General features: G+C 40.8%; 1 protein-coding gene across 1 annotated transcript in view; it reads right to left on the bottom strand.

Annotated features, from left to right (window-relative positions):
• Positions 1-8,939, bottom strand: part of ggt1a (gamma-glutamyltransferase 1a) — a 40,316-nt gene that overhangs the window by 15,337 nt on the left and 16,040 nt on the right. The gene's annotated exons all lie outside the window — the stretch shown is intronic.

Consider the following 8,939-nt stretch of genomic DNA (forward strand, 5'->3'; position numbering starts at 1 on the left):
ATTTTCCAAAATGCAGCTCCAGACTTGTAAGGAACCTCCACTGTGCTTCACTGCTGCCTTCAGACACTTGTTATTGTCCCTCTTTCCAACCCCTTAGCGTACAAAATGCATTCTGCTACAACCAAAGAGTTCACATTTTGACTCATCGGTCCAGATCACCTGCTGCCATTGTTTGGAACCAGAGCTCCTGCTTTCGAGTATGGTGGAGCCGCTGGGCCTCGTTTCAATATCGTCGGTGGAATGGCTTTTGGCTGCAACTCTTTCACTAAGACAACTTCTGGCCAGACTTCTCCACATAGCAACAGGGTGTACCTGTGTCCTACTGTTTTCTGTCCATTGTCAGCTGATGACACAGTTGGACACGTTCCAATTTTAAAGGGTTGTGTTTTTCATCTGCTGAACTAAGTTTCTTTGACATTTTCTGCGCTTCTTCAAAGGAGCTTGAAAAGCAAGTCTTGAAACACCGGCCTGCTTTGACATATTTGTCTGGGAGAGACCTGCTGATGCGGTATATCCACCTTGTGTCTTGTTGCTGTGCTCAGTGCTCAGTCAGCCGTTGTGTATGACCTGTGACAAAAACCTCACCTTGTAGCAGAGCTTGGCTGTTCCTCTCCCAGTTTCAACCCATTTCTGTTTCAGTTCCTGACTTCGATTCAACCTACATGTGACATTGATGCGCATTAGGGTCTGTTTGGTATAGCTGTTTGATCAAACAATTAACTACAATCCTACAAAATCCTTGATGGCACAGGGTAGTAACACCAAATATTTATGTCACTTTGATTTTTCTTTTGTTCGCTCCCTTTACATTTTGTAAATTGATTTAAAAAAAACAACCAGTATTTTAATTTTTTTAACACATTCTTAGATTACAGCAGTTTTTCATGCCAGCCAAAAACTTTTGCACAGTGCTGTAGATAGATATAATATATACATCTATTGTTTTGAGAAAAAAAAGTATTTGTGCTCCTACCTATTTCTTCCGGTTCGGCTTTTCTTTTCTTTTTTGTTACACTTACATGTTTCAGATCAATTAAACATCTGTAAATAGCAGACATAGATAATCCGACTACAACACACAGTGTCCAGATGATGATTTCTTTAATTTAAAAAGCAATCTCAAACCAACCTGGCCCGGTGTTACAGAGTAATAGCTTTCTATACCTAATAACTGCCCGTGCCTCCTTATTAGCAACTACTACCATTAAGCATCACAATAAAAGGCATTAAGTATTTTACATTGCGGAGTCATTTTGACCCACTCTTATATACGGAAATGTTTTAATTCAGCTACACCGGCTTGTTTTTAAGAATGAATGGCCTGTTTAAAGTCATGGTACAGCATTTCAGTCAGAATAACCTTCAGACTTTGAAGATGCCACCTTTATTTTGTGTTGTTAGAACCATTCAGGAGTGGACTTACTGCTGTGGTCTGGATCATTGTCCTGCTGCTTTACCCTAGTACACATGAGCTAAAGGTCACAAAGTGATGCACGGACATTCAGCGACAGGATGTTCTGTTGGAGAGCAGAATTCATGCATCCATCAATTTCAGCAAGTTGCCCAGGTCAGGGAACAGCAAAGCAGCCCCAGAGCTTTACACAACGCAATCCCCATCATCAGTTACTGTCAGTGTACATGATTCAGCAATAACAAGGACATCTCTTACATTTCTATAAGGGACCGCAGATGCATCTATCCTGTAGAAATAATTAGGTCAAACTTAAAGAAGTATTATCTTTTCTAAATGTGGCGGTATACCATAACATATTGGCCGGGGCTAAATGCGTAGAAAATAAACTGTCAAATTGAGGTCGTCATGCTCATGATCAGCATCCAAATCCCTATCAGCAACTGAAGCGTGAATGCTTTGCCTCCAGTTGTCTTGTTATTCTGCATGAATTGTGATCTCTTCACAAACCTGATTTCGTCTGCTGTCCTTTCAAAAAGTCATTACTACATGTTCATGTTTTCCACCCTACAACTTAATGGGTTTGGGAAATGAAAACAAAGGAGCACAGTTGAAAGTGGGCTACGTGTTAGTCAGCATACAAAGCCTAATTATCTCTGTAATATTCAATATCCTATTTTAGCATAATTAGGATGTTGCTATCTTTCTGTTTCAAATTGAAGCAATTAGATCTTGTTTACATTTCGGTTCATGTTTTAGTATAAATATCATTACACAGTAAAAGTGTGGTATTTCTACTCAAGGTGAAATTCTCCAAATATGGAACACCTGAGAGGCAAGCGAGACAAATTTTTAAGTGACTCAAAACAGAAGGTGTTCTGACCTGAATCTCAGTCAAAAACTATAGAGCTGAATCATTTCCAGTGTCTACGTCTGGACCGATTTATCAAAAAGCAAAACCTGAACTACATAAACGATGCAATATTAACAACAACAACAAAAAAAAGAGTAAAAGAGGGTGATGTCTGATAAAGATAAATTCATTTATCAATACTACAGAAATGCAGATCTGTTGGTGCAAATTAGTGTGTCATGATTTGGGTTTGGTTATGGTTTATGTTTGTTATTTGATTAATTACTTCACTCTCCTGCCTTAGGTTCAGTTTCTGTTTTAAGTTCTGTCTTAGTTTTTGAATAGGTTGAGTTTTATTGTGGTTTGATTTTGTTTTATGTTATTAATTTATCCGGCCTGCTCCGACTATTTCTGTCACCGGTCTTCATTCAGTTCACCTGCCAGCATTCTTCCACCCTGTCACTCCCCTTCTCCAGTCACCATCGTATCAGCTTCAGTTTACTCCCAAGCACTTCCCTGTTCCTGATTAGCTCCACCCATGCCAGTAATTAGTTTCACTCCATTCACCTGATCACTCCCTTACTTATACCTGCCTCTGCCCCCTGCAATCTGCCACATCATTGTTTTTTCTGTGCCCAGTGGTGAGTCTAGTTCAGCTTTCTATGCGCTCTGTTTGCATGTTCTTCTGACCCTGTTTTGCCTCTGGATATTTGAGTTAGCCTGCCCCCTGTTTTTGCATATAGTTTTGTCTGTGACTGCTTTTTTGTTATTTTTGGTTATTGAATGCAGTCACCCCATTTTTGGCTTGATGCCCGTTTTGGTTTTTGCATTTTGTTAATAAATTATCTTTTACCTAACCTCTGCGTGTCTGGTTGAATACTGGCTCCCTCTGTCTCTGGTTCGTGACATAGTGGCAATGTAGTGGCTTCATTATATAAAGCACGCCACTGTCCAAAAATACACTATTAAGGAAAATCATTAATAAGGGATATTTAGGGAGGTGGGCAGCCTGAAGAAATAAATATTTGCAGGCAGATCATCTAGTATCCCACACCAAACAATGGTAAGCTTGAATCATAGAAGAGAATAAGGTCAACTCAGTATCAAAGTCCTTTACGCCACAAGGATTGGAGCCACAAATAGATTCAGTGTGGACAGGCAGGGACAATTACTGATAGCTGTCTACTTTGTAGTTGGAAGCCCCCGGTGGGCCCCTCTTATTGGCCCTCTGGGTCCATGGAAACAGATACTGATCCATGTGACAGAGAGTGACTGCGAAAAACTGGGCCACGGATGTTCCTCAAAGAATGAGTCCTGGCTGGAGCAAATAGGATTTGACAGCTTGTATAAAGGCAGACTGACCGCTAAATTGCCCAAAAGAGAAATTTCTATTTATCTAACAGCTTGTGGGAAAGCTCAGGGCTTGTTTGGACAGCTGGAAATAAGACAGGGTTTTCGTTCATTTGAAGGATGATTGAGTGACACCATCAAGGAGGCACTCAGCAGGGACAAGCCATTCAAATGTTGGTCTCACCAAAGCCCCCTCAGCCAGACAGCCACACGCATATCCTATCACGTTTGTTATCAATATGAATGGAAAAATTCAGTGAGCTGCACCGTTTACTTGTTGGTGTCCCTTAGAAATGAATGACGAGAGTTCAGAGAATTCACCCCATACAACCAGACTTTGCTGCTATTTATTTTGCTATACTATTTACAGTTACTAACATCTTTTTGATGGTGCACCCCCCATCCCCCCACACCCACCCCTAGCTGTAATTTTTGCAATTTATGTAGACCAATATACGTAGACCATCCCAATTAATGTCATTTTGTTTGTTTCTGGAAGAAAATGTGACTGACTGGGTCCTTCCTGTCAAACCTGCTTCCAAGAACGGACTGCAATCACCATGGCAACCAAGCTTCCAAAATAAGATTCAGGGAGTTATGTTGGATCATTATGAAAATAGGTTTTGATAACCTAATGGAGCCTAACTATCACTTCCAAAAAGGTTTACAGAAACTCTGGATAAAATAAATAAAACCTCCAATATTGTATGGGCTTTTCATTGCTGTCAAAATAACCTTTAAAACAGTTCTAAGAGAACTGAACCTGGGATGTAAAAGGGATTATTTGAGTCTTTCCAAATAAAGCTCACACAAGCTTTTCAAGATAAAAGCTCTAATCTTTTTATATGTTTACCTATTGCAAAACTAGGTTCCATATCACTAATGCAATCATTTGATTGTTTAACTAAGCATTAAAAATGTGATTCATTTAGTCTTTCAAAATAAAGCTCATACATGATTTGCAAAATAAAAATCTAACTTTTTCATTGATTGATTATTGCAAAGGAGGTTTCAAATTCCTTAAGATGTTTCAATTTAAAGCTAGTTTCCTACACACATATTTTTTTGTGTCTTTATAAGTAAACCTCTTTAATTTCAGGTAATGTAAATAGGGCATTGTTGTATGAATTTCAGGAATTACAATTTTCAGTCAAATGCCTCCAGAGAGTAGGTCACATAATTTCACCCAAGCATGCCTTACGCATTTAGAGTGAGAAAAATGTAAGAAATACTATTATCGTCCCACAATGGGGAAAATTGAGGACATTTCTCATGAAGCCTGGATTTCCAAGTAAGGATTTAGATGAAGCAAACACCGGCTCCGGATGCACATAATTAAACATAAGACGCAGGCACAACAATACATAATCTACTCATTTTATTTTTTTTAATTGATTGCACTGACCAACAACACACCCTGAGGGGCTTAAGTGTGCATATAGTCCTTAGCAGCTAATGGACTCATTTTCGAGTTTAATATAAAAACAAAGTATAGATATAAAACTCTCCATGACTGAACATGTTTTACACACTGCTGTTGCTCAGTGTTGAAATGTTTTTCTGATGCTAGCTATGTTTTTCAAACCCATTTGTTCAGCCTTTTGCATTTTGTATTATTTTGCTTGCATCTTTGAGAGGAAGTGAGACGCTGTGTTATCTCTGTCCAACCTGCTGCCAGAAAAAAAAGCAGGAATCACAATGATGACCAGGGGAACTGCATGTGCTATGTGTGTCACTGACAGAAGGAGGCTAAAGCTGTACTTTCACTGTAAAACTCACAGATTTTCTTAAAAAATAAAATACATCCTGATTTAAACTTGTCATTGCAACTAAAGACAGATTTTAAAAAAACATCCCAATAAGCTTTAACCAACAGAATCAGCCAATAAAATAAGAACTGAATCATTGCGGAGGTCCATTTCTGATTCCTTAGGGGCTAAAACAAACAATCATAAATAAATAATTGGTGCTTTCAGAATAAAACTCACAAATAATCTTCAAGATAAAAGTCAGTGAAACTTCACATTCTTAATGCAACTAAACCAAGCATATAAAGGGGATTATGCTGTTTGTCAGACTAAAGCTAAGATACATTTGAAAAGAAAAGTCTTGCTATGACAGGTAAAAGTTTTATCTGTCATAGGTTCTGATTTGACTCAGATAATAAACACGTCCCTTCTGTCAGTTGTTTTCCCCCAGTCCCTAAAAACAGCAATTATCAAACCACTGCTGAAAAAGAACAATTTAGACAAACTACTACTCCAGAACTACAGGCCCATCTCAAACCTCCCCTTATCAGTAAGATTATTGAAAAAGCTGTGTTTCAACAATTAAACACCTTCTTAACAACGACCAGCTGCTTTGACGTTTTCCAGTCAGATTTCCGTGCTCACCACAGTACAGAGACCGCCCTTATCAAGGTGTTTAATGACATCCATATAAATACAGACTGTGGAAGAACCATCGTGCTGGTACTATTGGACCTCAGTGCAGCATTCAATACTGTCGATCACTCCATCCTGTTAGAGCGCCTGGAGAACTGGGTCTGCCTCTCTGGTACAGCTCTCAACTGGTTTAAATCCTACTTAAAGGACAGGAACTTTTTTGTGTAGGTAACTTTACATCAAAGATGACAAAAATCACATGTGGGGTTCCCCAAGGGTCCATCCTGGGTCCCCTCCTATTCAATATCTACATGCTCCCTCTAGCTAAGATAATAAAAAACAACATCAGCTACCATAACTATGCAGACGACACACAGCTCTACATCACTATGTCACCAGGTGACTATGAACCAGTTCAAGCACTGAGTAAATGCCTAGAAGAAATCAATGCATGGATGTGCCAAAATTTTCTGCAATTGAATAAAAACAAAACTGAAGTAATTTAGTAGAATTGATCACTGTAACTGTGTTTTCACAGGTCTGCCTTAAAAGTGGATCAGACAGCTGCAGCTGATCCAGAACCCTGCTGCCCGCGTCCTCACAAAGACTAAGAAAGTAGAGCACATTTTTTTTTTTCCAGGTATGGGTGTGGTCCGCTCCCTCTCCCAAGAACATCTGAAGTCTCCGCTAGGTGCGGAGCCCATCCCCCCACGTCCTGCCCTCCTCCACTTCGTTGGCGGGCGCCTTGGCCCCCTGGCGCATTGGTTGGCTTCGGGTTTGGGGCGGGTTCCCGGGCGTGCGCCGGCCCGCTCCCGGCGGCCTCTTCGCGGGGCCTGGCCCCCCGGGGGGCGGCCGGGGCCCCCGTCGCGGGGGCGGGGCGCCCCTGGGGCCTCTGGCCCTCAGGGCCCATGGCCGGGACCACTTCAGCGGGGCTAGCTGCCGGCGGAGCCCACGGGCTCGTCTCCGCGGCTCTTGAGGGCGTCGGCATTGCGGTGGCTGGGGGATTTCCTCGGGGTCGTCTCTGCTCCTTCCTTGGGGGGGGGGGGTTGCAGATATCCTGTGTCGGCACCTCCTGGGCGACCTGCTTTAGGGGCCCCTTTGGGAGTCCGGGGTTATGGGTCCCCTGACCCCTGCCTCTGTGCTCGGGGAAGGTGGGTCTTCGGTTCTCCACAATCACTATCAAGCTATTTCTGGATAATCTTCACCTAAACTAGTGCACTTTCACATCTCCCACAGGTGCTGGGTCCCAGGTATTAAGTGTTCACTTATATACAGTAATCTTATAATTTATTTATTTATGTTCTTTCACCTTCTTTTTTTCAAATATCACATTACACATGTCAGCTTACATAATAATATATATGATTTAGCAATGGCATCTAGGTGTTATTCGAGTGTATCTGTTGCTTTATGTCTGTTGGTTGTGCTGCTCTTTTTGTGTCTCTTTCCAGGTGATGGAGCAGACAAAGAAGGTTTTATCATTCTCTCCCTTTTATCTCCTCTTTCTTTCACCTCTACTCTTTTTTTTCTTTTCTTTCACTTTTTGTTCTTCCTTTACTCTCCCATTGTCATGTCCATATAATTTGAAATTCTCCTTGCAGGAATCATAATAAAGCTATTTACAAGCATAAATCAAGTGGAGCACTATGGCGAAAGCCGTTTGCTCCACTTGTAAAAGCAAAATCTGTCGAGCTCTATCTGGCATTGAGACATCAATTCCTATTGCCATATTGCTAGACAGGACACTGGGAAATAAAAAAAAAAAAAAAAAAAAAAAGAAAGTAGAGCACATAACCCCAGTTCTAAAGTCCTTACACTGGCTCCCTGTATCTCAGAGAATAAACTTTAAAATACTTCTGTTAGTCTATAAGTCCCTGAATGGCTTAGCACCTAAATACATCACAGACTTGTTATCAGTGCATCAACCCTCCAGACCACTAAGGTCTTCTGGCTCCAGCCTACTCTGCATACCTAGAACCAGAACCAAACATGGAGAAGCAGCATTTAGTTCCTATGCTCCACTGATCTGGAACAAACTTCCAGAAAACTGTAAAAGTGCGGAAAGCCTGAGTTCCTTGTTTAAATCAAGATTAAAAACACATTTGTTTGAAATTGCCTTTGAATGTTCTAGTTAAACTGTTTTACTGTTTTTAATGTTCTTTTTTGTTTCTACATTCTATCCCTACTTGCTTTTATTCCTATATTTTAACCATGTAAAGCACTTTGCATTGTCTCTGTACTGAATTGTGCTATATAAATAAATTTGCCTTGCCTTGCATTGCCTTTTAAACACCACTTATTACAAAGGAGCACTGCAGAATTTTAATGGCTGCTCTCCGAAGCATTATGCTACCACCACCATGTTTCACTATGTGGATGGTGTTCTTGCAGTCATAGGGTGTGTTGGGTTGGCACCAAACATAGATTTTTCCTTGGTGGCCAAAATGTATAATTTTAGTCTCATCTGACCACAACGCCTGCCTCTGTACATCTGGGGAGTTGCCGATGTATCTCTTGCCAAAACTCAAAACATGCTTCTTATTTTTAACACTAAGTATTGGCTTTTTTCTGGCCACTCGTCCATAAAGCTCAGCTATGGAGTGTACTGCTTATTGTATACAGTAGGACCTGTGATGACTCTTGCGTAGTGGTTCTGCAGCCTCTGAGGCCAAGTTATGCTGACGCCAGATAGGAAGGTTTCTAAAGTCATGCTTAAAAACTTTTAATATTCTCCACAAAACGGCTCCTGTTGTTGCAGACGGTCGTGGTCTGGAATCTCATTACTCCGATTGAGGTTATGGAAAAAGCAGGTGATAACCCAACCAAATAACCAGTTCATTTCAGCTTCTTATACCTGTGTTACTCCACAACGAGAAAAAGACACTTAGATTGCACATGTGGACTTCATTCCCCTAATTATGTGACTTTTAAAGGTAATTGG

This window comes from Fundulus heteroclitus, chromosome 12, assembly GCF_011125445.2.
Source record: "Fundulus heteroclitus isolate FHET01 chromosome 12, MU-UCD_Fhet_4.1, whole genome shotgun sequence".
In the NCBI taxonomy this organism is placed as follows: domain Eukaryota; kingdom Metazoa; phylum Chordata; class Actinopteri; order Cyprinodontiformes; family Fundulidae; genus Fundulus; species Fundulus heteroclitus.